The following is a 17,294-nucleotide window of genomic DNA, read 5'->3' on the forward strand; positions in this document are numbered from 1 at the left end:
AACACTCGGCTATAAGCATACTGTGAGAATCTTTATTTTCACAGAAGTGAGATAATACCAGAATATTGAATGAGTGGAATCGTTGCCTGCGGTTGTTGTTAGTTCTTCGTCAGTGAATGAGTTTAAGGAGAAGTATGTAGATATTCTGTGAATGGTTATCTTCTGCCTCCGATGGTGAAATTCTGGTTGTGTTGTGGATGGTATGATAGGTATATTGTGAACTATGCTGTGGACCTCCATCAATGAGTCTTTTTATTTCATGGAGATACCCGTTAATAATAATAATACTGTATATTCACTCCCCTAATTTTTCTTAGAACTCTCATATTTCTGGTCTCCAGTCTTTGATCAAGTGTTTATTTCTAACCCATTTGTCAGATGCATAAGTTAAAATTGATTTGAACACTGTCTTGTATTTTCTTATAGTTTAGAATTTTGACTGATCTCTCTCTTATTTCATATAGATTTACTCATTTGACTTCCTTCCATACCAGCTTTGCTAATTCTGTTTTCGATTTTCATATTTAATTTCCCATATTCAAAAAAAAAAAAAAAAAAATTGTGCCTAAATAGCTGAAATATTTTACTTATTCAATAGGCTCTCCATTCAGGATCCACTTAATGTCTTCAATGTTTCTACCTATTTTACTTGTCTTTTTATTGCTGATTTTCTTACCAAATTTATTACAGCAGTTTTTCAGTTAGTTAAGGAATCCTACAGACTTGTATTGGATATATTTAGGAGGTTAATATTTGCGTAAAGTAAAGAGCTCAGATTAACATCCCTAATTTAAATATTAGGTTTAATGTCACTGTCCTTCATAATGTGATCCCTATAAATAATGAATAACAGAGAAGATAATGTGCATCCTTGTCTCATACCCAAATTAACATTAAACAATATTCCTGTGCTTCCTTCAATTATAGCTGTTAACTTACAATTCGGATATAGGCTACGTAATTGTAGCATTTTTTTAATGCCACTTGGTTATATGCCTTTTATCCACAAACTTACATACAAATCTTATTATAATCCCATGATTTCTCAATCATTTCTCTTGGAGTGAAAATCTGATCCTGACAACTTCTATTTTGCCTGAACCCAGCTTGTTCTTTTTTCAGCTTTGCTCTTTCTTCCACATATTTTAGCCTTTTCTAAATTATGCTTGCTTAAATCTTACCAGGAACACACAATAGGGAAATTGCTCTGTAATTATCACTTTTAGTTTCATTTCTCTTTTTATAGAATTGATACTGTGAGAGCTGTGCTCCATTAATCTGGAATTCGACCTTCTGACCGAGCCTCCTGAATTATCTGCAGCCAATGTATCTGAGCATTTCTGGTTGAATATCATTTACTGTAGTCTCCTTTCCCTATTTCAGGTTTTTGATAGCTTTTTCTAACTCAAATATATATATATATATATATTTATATATATATTGCAATATATATATATATATTGCAATATATATATATACTGTATATATATATTGCATTCCTTTGAATAATAATAATAATAATAATAATAATAATAATAATAATATTATTATTATTATTATTATTAAGAGAGACCTCCAGGGAGTCAAGGACTCATCTAGAGAGGCCACATACTACACGCACCAATTATTATACTTATTCTTGAATTCATTCACACTGCTTGCACTCACAACATCCAATGGCAATTCATTCCAATCACGCTCTATTAGAGGAAACTATTAGAGGAAAATCTAGCCCTCACCCACTTTTTAGCGGCATTCAATCTCAGCTTCCAAGGATGCCCTCTTCTTGTCCTTTCCCCACCCGACCCTCAATAAATTGAAAAATCCCACCAACTGAAATCCTGTACGACCTTTCAGAAGTTTGTGAGCTTCAATCATATCATCCCTCTTTCTCCTGTTTGCTAGTCTGCAGTCTACAAATTCTCAGTCTGTCTTCATAATCAGTATTCTACTCTACTTTGCACTCTTTCCTACTATATCAGAATCACAATGGAAACCAAGAGACCAGACCTGCGCACAATAATCCAAATGAGGTCTTATCAAGGCCTTGTAAAGAGGCAAAATGGCATCTTATCTTTACATGTTAAAGTTCGTTTCAGCATTACAATTATCTTTTCAGTTGTATTTGTAATCTTTGCTGCATTGCCCCTGAACTTCAACTTGCTATCTACTCACACTCCAAGATCCCTAGCCTCATCAGTTTCTTCTAGCATAATCCCACCAATATAATACGATATTGGATATCGAATCATGCCCAAGTTAATGACTTTACATTTACTGACATCCAATTTCTCTGCCCACAATTTCAGCCTATTCCAATCATTTTGCAAGTACTGCATATCAACAGCATTCCTGATTACTTTACCTATCTTTGCATCAGCAAATAGCTGTATGGCGCTTATCCAATATCATTAATGTACAGATTGAATAACAGTGGACCAAGCACTGATCCTTGTGGTACACCACTGGTTACCTTAAATCTTGAAGGCTCACATCTCCCCCCCCCCGTAGACCACTTTTTGATATCTGTCAGTCATCCATCCTCTTATCCAAGCTAATATTCTATAATCCAAACCCATATTCTCCAATTTATGCAACAGTCTACCATGCTGTATTCTGTCAAAAGCCTTAGCAAAATCCAAAAGTATCATGGTGTATCCATTCCCCTTGTCTAGTTCAATGGTAACATTGTTATAGAATGTGAGCAAGTTGCTAAAACATGACTCTCCCTTAGTAAACCCTTGTTGCTCATTACAAAGTAGAGATTTGCTGTCAACCCATTTCTCAGTGCGAACCCTAACCAATTTTTCCAAAATCTTCACTACTGAGATATTAATTGGTTGATAGTTCAATACATCGGCCTTTTCACTATCTTTGTGAAATGGAATTACCACATATTCTTTCCATTCCTGCGGAATCTTCCCTGTTCTAAGACTCATATTAAACAGCCTAGTCAAAGGAATAGCCAGTTCAGCTGAACACTCTTTTAACAAGAATTCAGCAATAGGGACCGATATTCCATCAGTCCCTATTGCTGAATTCTTATTCATTTTGTGCAACAGCTCTAATACTTCGTACTCATACACCCGAGTTTCGTCATCCAGTGAAGAGGTAGCAGTGAGCTCAATGTTGCGTACACCAGGTTGATAGCTTCTAACAAAATGGACACTCATTAGTTGAACAACCGCTTCTGTATACCATATTTTATACCATCGTGCTGTCACTGTTTGTTTCATTTATTAGTCTTTCGAATTAATTACTCCAAATATCTAGAAAATGTTTATTTTCAGTTTTCATGATAAAAGTTTCACTTTTATTATCTCTGATTTCATGATTATGAAATCAGATGATAAAAGTGAAACTTTTATCATCTGTGATTTTTTTGCAGTATTGTTTTGCCTATTTTTAAGATTTTTTAAAAATAGCCTCCAGGATATTTTGCCACCTTCCTATTTTCTCTGACTTAATAAGAACTTTTGATGCATCTTTTCGTGGACTACTCTTTTTAACTTTCTCTACCATGGAGTTCTGATTTTTCTAACCTTGCAGACTACTGCCTTTTTGGCTAAATCATAAGAACAGTCATAGCCAGCATAACTATAATGTGCATTATTATTATTATTATTCGATGACCACAGATTTCTCACATTGAAATATCATTGACACCAAATTCATGCCTAAAACAAAAATGAAGTAACAAGCCTGAGTTATTTAGGTTTGCACTTTGACCATAATATGCGATGCAACACAGCGCGCACACACACACACACACACACACACACACACACACACACACACACACACACTGTAACTGCATTTTGTATTAAATCTCTGTAGTGAAGCAAATGTAATAATAGTAATATCTTATCAATGGTCTGTATACGCCTAAATAATTATTGTGTTATGTATTTATAGTATTATGCATTTATGAACGTATGTACTTGTATGCAGTTATGTATGCATGCATGCTTATTCCGTAAATAGCATGCATGAATAACAAAGTTAGGTTAATTGTCTTGAAGAAAAATATATTATTGTAGCCGTTATGCTCAAATATTGTCATGAGGGCATGTTATCATTAGGGAGAGCTGATTTCCCTCGAGGGCGGACTGATTTTCACATTTAATTTATTTGCGGCGCATTTGACACGTAATTTTACTGCAGTTAGTTCCCATTTTATGAAACTGTCTTTTTAGCTTCTTTTCATAATGAAGAACAGCAGGGGGTTAGAAACCAGACATTTGAAAAATATAGAACAGTTGTTCTCAACTTGGAATCCCGCTGGGTGATTTTCAGCAGTAGCTGACAGACTGATTTTCCCGTTTCTTATCTGAGAATTACTTTTGTTTCACAAATGTTCATTTTCTTGCTCAGAAAAAGAACACGATCCCTGTATTCAAATTGTGCTGAATTGAATAACGTACGGTGGCGGAGTGTTTTTCCGTGGAAGCAGGCCATCCGGCCATAAGAATAAACTCCTTGATCTAATATTTTTGGAAGATTGGTTAGTTAGTAGTTTAAACCTCTTAAGGTATAGGTATATGTTTTGACAGACCATTTCTTTAAGGATTGAAATGAAGGCCAACACGACTGAGATATCTTCTTCTTCCTAACATGGATTTTAGGCCAAGTGGTCTGTTCCGGTCTCATGCCATCTCTTTCTTGGTCTTCCGATTCTTCTTTTTCCACTTATTTTGTATCTGTATAATATTTTTAGTAGTCTGCTGTTGTCCATTCGATTTAAATGTTCTAGCCATTTTTGTTTATACTGTCTTATGTAGTAATTAATCGGTTTTATTTTCACGGATTGTAAGATTTCTTCATTTGTTTTGTGGTCCTACTTGGTATATCCAGCTGTTTTTCTGATGAACTTCATTTCTGATTTTTGAATTCGTTTTTCATCTTTCCTTTATATGGTCCATGTTTCACTTCCGTATAGTAGAGGTGGTTTTGACAGGACTTTATATAGTCTGATTCTAGTGTGTTTTTGTACTAGAGAATGACTTAAATATATTATTCATTATGCCATTTACTTTGACAAAGTTTGATATTTTAGTGTCTATGTCTTTTTCTTCTTCGTATGATAGATCACATCCCAAGTATCTGAAAGTGTTTACTTGTTCTAGTATTTTATTATCTATCATTATTTTACTTCTTACTGGGTTTTCTCCTTTGAATGCCATTATTTTTGTTTTTTCTTTAGATATTGTCATACTATATTGTTTTGAGATATCATTTTAATGATTTTAATGATCTTTGTAAATCATCTTCTGATGTAACTAATACTATTTGATCATCTGCAAATAGTAGTATATCTATCTTCTTTTTTGGGGTCATTTGTATACCAAATGGGTTATACTGTTTTTCCAAATTGTTATAATTTTATTTATATATATATTAAAAAGCAGAGGTGAGAGGGTACATCCTTGTCGTACTCCTCTTGATATATCTTTCCATTCTGAGATGTGTTCTAATTTAACTGCTATGTTATTTCCTGTATATATTTCTTGAATGTATTGTAAAAGTTAGTTTGGTATGTTTAAATCGGTTAATATTTTAAACAATTTTTATCTACTAATTTTAATCAAAGGCTTTTTCATAATCAATAAAGGCCACGTGTGTTTCTTTTTGAAATTCTCTTCTCTTTACTATTAATAATTTTAAAGTAAAAATGGGATCTATGCAGGATCGGCCTTTTCGGAAATCATTTTGTTCTTCTAGTAGTTTGTCCTCTACAATGCTGCTTAGTTTCTCTTTTAATATTCCTGCATATATTTTATATCCTTATTCAGCAGACTAATTCCCATATAGTTATTGCAATCGTCTTTATTTCCTTTTTTATAGATTGGGATAACCAGTGCCTTTTTCTATATAATATAATCTATTTTGCATGTTATTTGCGTGTATTCTCCCGCCGTTTTGTGCGTTTAGCATAATGAAAAACCATTTTTGGGATGGAAAAAAAAAAAAAATCACCGCCACCGTATGAGACCGGCTAACTCATTGTCACTTAAATAGTCCTTTTAAAATCTTTTAAAACCTCGATTTAAAACCCTTTTAAAATCTCGATTCCTAGACGGGATTCTGACCCATTCTTTCCAACCAAACGGCAGTGTCGCAACGTCCTCATGACTGCGCTACTGAGAAGGCGTTTACTTCTAGGAATTTGGATGCTACTTTATTAGTATAAGATTCCAGGCAAAATGTAATCTGACATTATTGGTATCATAACGGTTTCTCAGTAGTTTCCGTCACTGCAATTTCCGTCATCGAAACTGTAATGCAGTTTCTTCATCTGCGCATTGTCGACATTTTTGCTTTATAATGGGTTTTAACAGTCAGTGAAAGTAAAACGTTCTTCGCAAAACGTTTTGATCATGATTATTATAGTGATCTCCCCCTTCCCTACACACAGACACTAGAAAAGGCTATATTTCTTCATCAAAAAAAACTCATAACATTATATATAGTTGTATAATTGCGGTTCATATATAGTTTATGTGATATGTGAACTATAGGAAACAGGTTATATTGCTGCAGTTTATTCATTTGTAATCCGGCAATGTCTATAATTGGTCTTCAGTAAATAAGTTTTTAATTCCTTCATTTGATTTCTTTCTTCAGTCGAACTGCTATTCTTTCATATGTTTACAAACTTGAAAAACAGCTATAATGGAGGACAAACAAGGGATTTCACGAATGTCCTATGCCAGTTCTAGCACATGAATTAGCACTTTTTAATGATTATCGTCATCATTACGAAACGAGGTGGAGAAAAACAACCTATAAATATAGTTCGCGGAAATTTTTCATGATATTAGAAGGAAACTCTCGAGTACACTTGAAAGCTTTTAACTTTCTCAGATCGCATATCTTAAACGCCGCTTTCACAAGTCGCAGTATCAAAAGCGAAGACAAGAACTTTGAATTATTAATCTTTGCATGTCGGTCTTAAGTTCGATTAGTTATTTCTATTAAACGTTAAAATTGATGTTTGTAGAAATATGAAAAGTTTAATTATATTTTGTAAAATGTCTGCAATAAAAATCAATTTAATAGGATGTTCTCTGTATAAAAAAAAAAATATACCAAAAGTTATTTTTTGGGTATAAATAAACTCAATTAAATATTAATTCACATATTATTACTCCTATTTAAGATTTTCGCTAATATTTAATAAGAAATATGTAAGTACATTCCATAGTAATAACTGTATAACTGTATATTAGTAATAACTGTATATTAAAGATGCCAAGAAATTATATTCTTGGTTTAATCCTTTATCCAAGTGTAAGCAAACAAAGTTTGCGCCTGAACTATTTTCAGGACTGGGCAACTCGTATATAGAAGCTAATAACTTCACATCACATGCCTTAGTATTCCATAATGCCACCAAGAATATAATATAATTTCTTGGCATCTTTAATTTATAGTGTAACCAAGTGGAAAAACTTCCAACAGTAATAACTGTATTTAACCGTTGTACTGACTTATAAAACAGCGCTTCTTTTCAAGTACCGCAGCTAGTTCCAGCTGATTATGATAAATGATATGTAAAACATTACTACAACTTTTTTCACTTTTTTATTGATACGTTCAGTACCAATATTTATTTTCTTAATTCTCATTGAAGAGTTTATCAGTATCTTGTGTCCCTTGATGTTACGGGTCTTAGATTTTTATCATGTATATCTTTTTATCGTGTACATTAGCTCTCCGTAATGATAACATGCCCTCATAACAACATTTGAGCATAATGGCTAGAATAATAATAATAATATTTTTCCATTCAATTAAGCAATTAATACATGCTATTTACAGAATATGCATGCGCACATATGTGCGTTCATACGTTCATAAAATACACAATACTACATAATTATTATCATGTATAAATACTACATAATTATTAACATGTGTACACAGTATTGATGAACACACACAAAGAAGATATTATTATTTTCTGTTCATTACAGAGATTTTTTACAAAATGTGCATCAGATCTCGGTTTCATGCAGTCTCACTTATACATGCCAGTATGACCGCTGTTTGAAAAGCCGTGATGATTACAGCACCTTTATCGGTATGGTTTACACAGTCCCCCGGTTTCATTATTCACAGTAGGGCATTTACGGAATGTTCAGATTTTTCTGATCACCTTACCTCTTTAAAATAAAGATCCATTCAAAATATTGATACAACAATTTGATCTGTTATTTTGCCACTCAGAAAAAAAGAAAAAGAAAAAAGTGGTCTCCCACCGCTTTAGTTTATATTTTGTTTTCCACTTGTTGTGTGGCTTTGTTTTGTTCTTTAATTTTTCGAAATCAACATTTTGATTGTAGCAATTTCATGCTTGTGCGTTTGCAGTTAAATAAAAGAAATGGACAAAATGCAATTTTTTAAAATAATTTACACATAGTGATGAAATTTTCAAGTCTTGTGTCTGCTACCTCGTATTTCACACAGGTTTTGAAAATCCTTTTCGATTGAATGGTGTTTTCATCCCGCATTGACTTTACATTGCGTGACTCATTACCAACAGTAAACAATGTGACACAACAGTCTGGATATCATCGTATTTCACAGTTCAGTTATGCACACATCGAACTCATGTCACTGTGTCAGCATAGGCACGGTGAAGCAGAGTTCTGCATGGGGGGGGGGGGAAACTCACCCCCAAGGAGTGGAACTTCTGAAAGCATATCTGACTATTCAAAGAAATGCATGCCCCATTTCGACTAACATCACACGGCAACTCATCACAGTTTTTGTAAGGAGGATCCTCTACGTCATTGTAACAGGGACATTCAGACTATATATAGGCATAAGAATGTACTAAGCGAGCAGATGGTTTTCGAATTCGTCTGTATGGTCTCGCTCATAATCCCTGAGCTTTAGGAGTCAGTTGTAATGACATTTTCCCTAAATGGACCATGCAGCGTATTCATTCTGTACTAACCAGCCGACTGAAAATAGAAAGAAAAAAATCCCGCAAAAGAGCTTGTTTATTACTTGAGTTCCATGTCGCTGATAATTTTTTATCCATTAAAATTGCAATATTCCAAAACTAAAATTATCAAAAATAAATTTCTTCCCATTACTGACATTAACTAACTTGTATGCTGCATTTTTTTTGGAAATTATGGACATAAAAATGCATTATATTAAATTCTATGTTGCATGTTTTCAGAAATGAAGCCTCATTGGACACTTGTGTTACACATTTCAGGATACATTGTAATCATCACTAATGGCATACATGCATTCATGTAACATTGCTAGAAAGTTACTGTAATAACCTGTGCTCTGGTTTCCGTAAGGGGTTGTTAACTTTTTTTTAAGCATTATTTATCACTGTTAGTAATAAAAAAAAAAGTCAATTAGTAAACCGAGCTTGTTGGCTGGATGGATAGCTGTTGGCTGTTTGGTGTTATGGCTAAAGCAACTATGGCTACTGGTTTGTCTGTGCTTTGTGCGATGAAAAATCCGAGTTTCCTTGAAGAAAAACCCTTCCATCTCCGTATGACATGGCCTAACTCACCTTTATTTGAAAAGCACTTATAAAGTCTCTTCGCGTTATATAGGAAATTCAAACCTAAGCAAAGGTTATCGTCGATATCGACTGAGCTACGGAGGTTCTCTAGTGGATAGCATCTTCATTCTCTAGCCAGCAAACGGCGTGTTTGAATTCTACTATCGTATACATTTTTTGAGTTTTCAGGTGGTAGACCATTTTTATTTCCCATTAGACCACTATCAATGACTTGCAGAACTACTGTTTATTTTTAAAGTAAGGTTTCGGATTATTTAGCTAGACTAGGAAAAAACAATGTAATGTGTCAATTCTTCTTACGGAGAATAATAAATCATCATTGTGGTGTTTTGATTTCTTGACAGAGGAGAGGTATGTATCTCTTCTAGAGTCCCGTTCCCAACACTTCTCCTGATTTTATGGCCTCGCAAGGATATAAATAAAAAAGTGTGTGATTTATTATTTTTTATTGTTAATACTTAGGTGACTAAAACTTCTACGGGAACATAGTGTCGTTTTATATAGCTGCGTACTTTGATGCTTGTTATGTGTTTTGGTATGATCAGAACCAGTTTTTTTTTTTTCTTTCTCGATTTTGGATCCTGAATTTTCGATATTCTGTGTTTATAAGCATTTTTAAAATATTAATGGGATCTGACTACTGCGGATTCTCTGAAAGAGTTTTCATAACTGTTGTCTGAATAGAAAGTCACGTATGATCCTTTTGCGACATCGTGTAGTGAGGAGATCGGAAAAACGCTGGTGAGAGTGTTTGTACATAGGATTTATAATTTATTATGGTGGAACGGATTTAAGTTTAGAATTTAGATTAAGAAAAGTGTGCATAATGATTTACTTCGAGTGAAAATAGGTTTAATAAAAATTTGTGGTATTGGTAAGTTTATGCTAATCGATGTTAGATGGCACTGGTATTCCAGAGTGCTGTTCAGATAACAGAAGCATGATGATGATGATGATGATGGTGTGTGTGTGTGTGTGTGTGTGTGTGTGTGTGTGTGTGTGTGTGTGTGTGTGTGTGTGTGTGTGTGTGTGTGCGCGTGTGTGTGTGTGTGTGTGTGTGTGTGTGTGTGTGTGTGTGTGTGTGTGTGTGTGTGTGTGTGTGTGTGTGTGTGTGTGTGTGTGTGTGTGTGTGTGTGTGTGTGTGCGTGTGTGTCGTTTGTAGAGAAGGGTAAGCTGAAGTTTTGTTCAGGAGGTAACGAGGAGCGCTGGGCAGGAAGCAAGAGGAAATACGTAGCAGTGAGTGGGACACCCAACCCTTGTTAGGTAACTTGAACCTTTGCCTTGGGAGACCAAGAATCTGGGGTATCTCCACAAAGGAAATATAGCATAACCATACTTGCTTTTCTAGAAACTTGGGAACGTTACTAATTAGTGATTTATAATTAAGAATTGATGGAAACAAGACTGTAATGATTGTTTACAGTGATTCTGGAAGAAGAACCTAAAAGGCTGCATTTTAGCGATGAAAAAATAATAGAAATAGGATATATTATAAGACATTCCTATTTTTGAAACTTTCTAAGTTTCAATTAATTCGGCTATGAAATAAGGATGGATTTATTATAGCTCCATTCCTTTTGTTTATAGAGATGTTTATTGATCCTGGGAAGTTTCTTGGTTATGTGTCATCATCTCTTTCGTCAAAAATGAGGGTTGATTTATTGGTAGCGGTTTGAGAATCTATCTGGAACATTTGTTATAAGACTCCTGGTCAACGTAGAGACTCATAGGGTTGAGTTTCATCGCGAAACATTGTCTTATATTTTGTTAAGCGGTATGATCTGAAAGACTGGATTTTATAAAATTTAATCAGTGCAGTATTTGTAGGATTTGAAGCGTCTCTCTCTCTCTCTCTCTAATAAAGTACCGTTTTCAGTGATTTTAATATAAAACATTTAATGTCTCCACTGACTTTTTCGAGGAAGAAACAGAAAAACTGGGTGCCAGAAACCCTCCCGATCCTGATGGTATTTATTCGATTGTTCCCGAAGGTTTGTATTTCCAGAGGGCTCCTGTTTTTTGTTGCCTTTTTAAATATTCTTTATTGGTGTTTATCCCGGAAACGTAGCAATTAGTCCGTATCCAACCTTTCCCTACTGTATTCCTTCTATCCTTTCTAATAAAGAAATTACCAATCACGTTTTACGTACTTGGAATCCTCTCAAGTAATAAATGACCGCCGATGAACTTCCGCCACTGTCAGTAAATATGGCATTTCTTATTTACGTCACCCATCTTTTGGCCGAACGTCAGAAATGCCTTTTTCAGAAATGCGTCACAAAAAAAAAGTTGAGCGATACCCTAGTTGTTGTATTGATATTTCTACTGTATATGATCTAGTTTTGCACAAAAGGTTATTAAGTAAGCTGTTGTGATGTGATTTGTCTTCTTCTTTTATATCTGGGTTGCAGATCAACAATTTGATCAAGTTATATAGCAGATATTTCGACATCATCCGAGCTTGTTTTGCAGATTTGAAAACATATGCCATTTGGGTTTGCAGACATAAAAGGCACCATATAAGAAAACACTTTATGTTGGAGTTTCGAATGTAGGAATTGCGATTTCTGTGACAGAAAATCCAAGAATTCGAGATGATTTGGATTTCTGTGGTGCAAATAATCTGATACAATAAGACAAGGAAAAAATGTGTCAAAAAATAAATATCGAAAACGAGAGGAGATTTCAGATCCAGCATGGACAATCAATGCACGTAATGGATAAAATTGAGACTAGACGTTAATTAAGTATTACATGTTCTTACTACCGTGGGTCCAGTTAAATCTTGAGTCGGATCCAATTTTGAAGCGGATTTCTGAGCATGGAATATTATAGCGCATTTGTGCTTAAAGATATGCCATCTGTAAATGAGTTTCTGACATTCGTTTTCTTGTTTGCAGAATCTCTCTCTCTCTCTCTCTCTCTCTCTCTCTCTCTCTCTCTCTCTCTCTCTCTCTCTCTCTCTCTCTCTGTGTGTGTGGGGGGGGACTTGGCTCGTAAGTCTTCTCGGTTATCCTTGCACATTATGAAATTATTTTATTTTAATATGCTCACTGATTGCATAACTTCCAAAAAATTTCTTTGAGCGCGCTTAGCTCCCTCTACAGGTATTTCCGATAAAGAATAATGCTTATTAAATTAACAGCATACTTTTACTAATATATAGCATTTAAAATTCGTAGATACGATTACCCCCCGTTAAAACAATGAAACTAAAGGAATAAAATAGTTTTCAGTGACCTATACATTTCGATATTATACTATACGAGGTGTCAGTTTATTTCTTTGGGAATGCTGGTAAGCTTTTAATACATCTGTAATGCATCGCATGTTCTTGGAATGTTTTCATAAATCTTCTAACATCTTACTAACAATATACCAGTACACACACATATAGCGTACGTTTACTTATCGTTTTTGGTAATTTGAGCTTTCGTTTGCGATAATAATTCAGTATATGGCCGCGTTTTGTACCTGTGTGATGTTCAGTTTGCTCTCCTAAGAAGCAAAAAATTTGTTCGTAGAAAGTAACAGACTTAGCCCGTTTGCTTGACATTCGATTCTCCCCTGCAGCTCTCGAAATAGCAGCTGCCGGTGCACGTTGCATCTTCCTTTGGTTTTGTGAGACGTCAGCTGGAGAGGGGTGTCCTGGAATGCAGTGGATTACGGAGGAAGATGGACGATGACAGCGTCTACAACATACACTTTCTTAGTGGGAAATTGGAGAAGTTCGTTGTAAAAAGAGGGTATGTAGAAAGATAAAAGTTTTGTTTTTTATTTTGGATTTCTTTCCCTTTATGACCCTCGTTTTTTTCTATTTCACTTGTTTTGCTTCCAGTAGAGTTTTCCAACATCCTGTGCTATTTAAGGTGTGTTGGGGGGGGGGGGATGAGTATCGAATGTAGTCTTATTGAAGAGCAGAAGGGCAGCCTTAAACGAAGTGTGTTAGTTATCTGTATATTTATTATTTATAACAGTTACTGAAAAACAATTCGATTTTCATATTTTTAATAACTGCTACTGATATGTCTGATAGACCTTAATTGATGTTTTAATAATATCTGATTATTGCTTAAGGAATTACACTAGAATTTTCCTTGTTGCGATTATTGAGCAACTACAGGTCATCTGTTTAGTTTTATACCAATTCTCTCTCTCTTTATTATGTTTAGTAAAGTGAGTATGACGTACTTTTGAAGATCGAAATATGAGCATGCGTCGCCTAGCGCAAAGTTTATCTGGTTTTGTAATATCAGATGCGAAAAACACGTCATTTCTGATGTATTGAATACAATGTGATTGAATAAAGTGACGCATACTGTTGGTTGTTCAATTTCTACTTTACTTTTAATATATAAGCAGTATTATATAACACTGATTTTATTTTTCTTATTTGTCTGTTTGAAAGAATGCTTCCTTTAGTAAATTGTTTCCAGGGGGGGGATTTGACTTGTGTATGATCACAAAACAGAAAGGGAGGAAAATGCCAGATATCTGAAATCATAATTTATTATATATGCATTTTTCCGACAACGTTGTAAAATATTTCTGTTTTCTGGGATGTAGGCTAATGACCGCTTTGGTAAATGGATGATATAAGAAATATATATAGGAAATATATATATATTTTTCACATTTGACGTCCTTAGACGCCGTATGGTCACTGCCGTACCTCACATGATTTTGGCAATGATGTCTTCTGTTAGAATAATTTGTAGGGTCGTAGATTCCCTTTCCACACAAAGTTTGTAGGATAATTACAAACATCCATGCCCACGGCGGGATTCGAACCTGCAGCCTATTGGCTGGTGAGTGGACACGCTAACCACTCGGCCAACCAGGCCGGCTAGGAAATATTAATTAAAGTATTTTAGTTGTCATCTTCCTAAAAATAACGGTATGGAAATTTTATTTATGTTAATAAATTTTACCCCCATAAACAGAGTTATTAAAATATATATTTTAATTTGTTGAGTTAATCAGTTGTGAAATAAAACCATACACTTAATTTATAGACTTAAATTTTATACTCCAAATTACATTGCAAAAAGTATCCTTCTTTAATTTTTCGCAAGCCTTTTATTAGTTGAAATATTATTTGCAGTATTTCGCTACCAGAAGTAATTCCGAATACGTATTTTTTCTTCTTCTTTCATTACAAAACAAAGGTTACGAGCCAGAAATATCAATAAATATATTTACCTGATTATATATTTGCCTGATTATATAAGGAAATTATATATTAGCTGTAGATAGATGTCTAGCCTTGGATAACTAATGAATAACTAACTTACAATGCACTGCATTCATTCATTCTGTAAGTTGTTATTTTTAATCTTAGAGTGTGAGGTCTGGTGTAGCAATTATATTCTAGATATTTATCAAAGAGGGGGGGGGGAAATGCCATGCGTGTGCGTTCACTTACCTTCAACAGAAATGTAGGAATACTATATTAACAGGTTATATTAAGACGGAATTATTGGTGATGTAGGCACATTACTCATAAAATATAAATTGATATACTTGCTTAATTGGCATTCCTCCAATAAAAGAACCAATCAGATGTACGCAAATGTATGAAAGGCAGGGGATGTGGAAGAAGAACTTTAAACCGAATCGTACGAACTTGACAAAAGTACCAACGGATGAAGAAAAGTGCTATCACCTTTCTTCATTCAATTAACCTTTCGGTGATGTAATGAATAGGTAATAGCATTACTTAACCGAAAGGTTAATTACTAGTTTAAAATGAATAGAGATGGGGTGACTGGGAGGAGCTGTAGTAGTGACTGTTCGTGTCCTTGAATGTTTTTCAGGTTTTTTTTGCTGACGTTTTCTGGAAAACATCTGCAGAATATTTCATGTGTAACAGGAGGATTACTCATATAAATGACACTACATTTGTTACAGAAACGTAAATATAACTATATAAATATCTGGTTTATGCTTTAATTAAAATTTATCGAAGTGGTTTATTCATTTTATATACAACGTCATAGGTGAATAGTGAACTAGACCTATTCTGTTTCTTAGGAGGTTTCAGATTATCAAGCTAACCAAGATAAAGCACCTGGGTAATAACACCAAGGCTGATTGCTTTTTAAAGTGTAAACAAAGAAAAAAAAATGAACGAAAGCATCATTCTTCAGCACCTATAGATTAGCCAGTGATTTCTTTCTTATCTTTCTCTAATCGCTATTAAGATATAGCTACTACCTAATCAGAGATTTTTTTTTTTTTTTGCATCTATAAAAAATAGGAATGATGATGAAATTACTATTCTCCGATGAAGAAAGCATGGTCCTATCCTATTTCTTGTAAGAAAAATCTCGCTTCGGCACTATCTTTATAATTCCGTTAAAATTAAAGTAGTGAAGTATTGAAGTAGAAAGTAAGGGCGATGGCATTATTTTGCAGATTTAAATAGGCCAAAATTAGTGTTTAAAGTCCATACTTCAGGTGGACATGTTGATCTCATCCTCATCTGACATCCACACTCTTCCCAAAATGTTTTATATGGGATCCGTATTGGGATTCTTCACTTACCAGACTAACTTTTGCATTCCCATTTTCCCAAATGTGTCAGCACGCTACTGTATGACATTGTGTTTTATCATGATTTTTCAATTGGGTCTTCCATAAAACTGTGACATCGCCGGTGAAAACAGTAGTACAGAATATTGATATAGCGTTTGGCATTCGTTTTTCCAATACCTAAGACTAACGGCCCTAGGCTGATTAGGAGATGCAACCCTCACCAGAACACCACCGCTTAACAAGATGGAACGATACACTAGTCATAATGAATTGAAAGCCGCCTAACATACCCATCTAATTGGAAGGTTATGTATGGTGACCACTCCTTACATTAAACACTCTTTCCATCCACTGCTAGATATAAGAAAACACTTTATTTCCATGTGTATTCTGTTTATTTCTTTATCTTGTTTTTCCTTAAAGCTAATTAATTAATTGCACGACGTAAATATAGTCATCTACAGTTTCAATGGAATTATCTGCTAATTTTAGTTCATTGTGATCTAAATTTGTCATCAGTTTTGTTATGCTCATTTTAAACATTTTTTTTTTTTTCTGCTGTCTCTGTCAAGATCATTTAGCATTTTCTGAGCTTCTTTATTTTTTGCTAAGAGAAAACTGCCATCTGTAAAATGTAAATGATTTAGATTTCTTCCACTGATGTTCATTCCATAGTTTCCCCATAATGCTTCCTTAAAATTTCTAATTTAGATGAAAACCATTTTGGGTGATATCAGATCTTCTTGCCTCACTCTGCTCTCTCTCTCTAAATGCCAAATTTATTTCCCTGACGTTCTAACTTTATACTGGCTATTGAGCTATTATGATATATACTTTTTAATAATCTGATGCACTTGGCTGGAATGGACTGTTGTCTTAAGCTGTTTATTATTTCTGATTATTATTAAGAATCAGTATAAAGAATCACTCCATACTACTGTTTTCCAAAGGTCCTCTGCCATTACGAATTCTGAACACTTGTTTGGAATAACTGGGCTTATACGCACATCCCTCCGGAAAGCGAGAGTATAGAGTTCAGTACGTAGTCGTCTTGTACAAACCTCTGCAGCTGTGGATGCCCTGAAGTTAATATGACCATCCTTACTAATTCTTGGTTTCTTCTCACTATCACGTTTCCCCCCTTTCATTAACGTCGGCCGTAAATTATTCTAGCAATGCTGCCATCTGACAATATTGATTA

General features: G+C 34.4%; 1 protein-coding gene across 8 annotated transcripts in view; it reads left to right on the top strand.

The window, feature by feature from the left end:
* The window catches only part of PMCA (plasma membrane calcium-transporting ATPase 3), a 1,392,263-nt gene that overhangs the window by 222,501 nt on the left and 1,152,468 nt on the right, over nucleotides 1-17,294 (top strand). The window contains exon 1 of one of the 8 annotated variants that reach the window (XM_090412043.1): nucleotides 13,196-13,302. The exons of the other annotated variants lie outside the window; for them this stretch is intronic. The gene's annotated coding sequence lies outside the window, so the exon portion shown is untranslated. Of the gene's footprint in view, nucleotides 1-13,195; nucleotides 13,303-17,294 lie in introns of those variants that run through there. 8 annotated transcript variants of the gene reach the window in all.

The sequence above is a fragment of the Typopeltis vanoorti genome, chromosome 2 (assembly GCF_054136105.1).
Source record: "Typopeltis vanoorti isolate ZY-2024b chromosome 2, IOZ_Tvanoo_1.0, whole genome shotgun sequence".
Classification (NCBI taxonomy): Eukaryota; Metazoa; Arthropoda; class Arachnida; order Uropygi; family Thelyphonidae; genus Typopeltis; species Typopeltis vanoorti.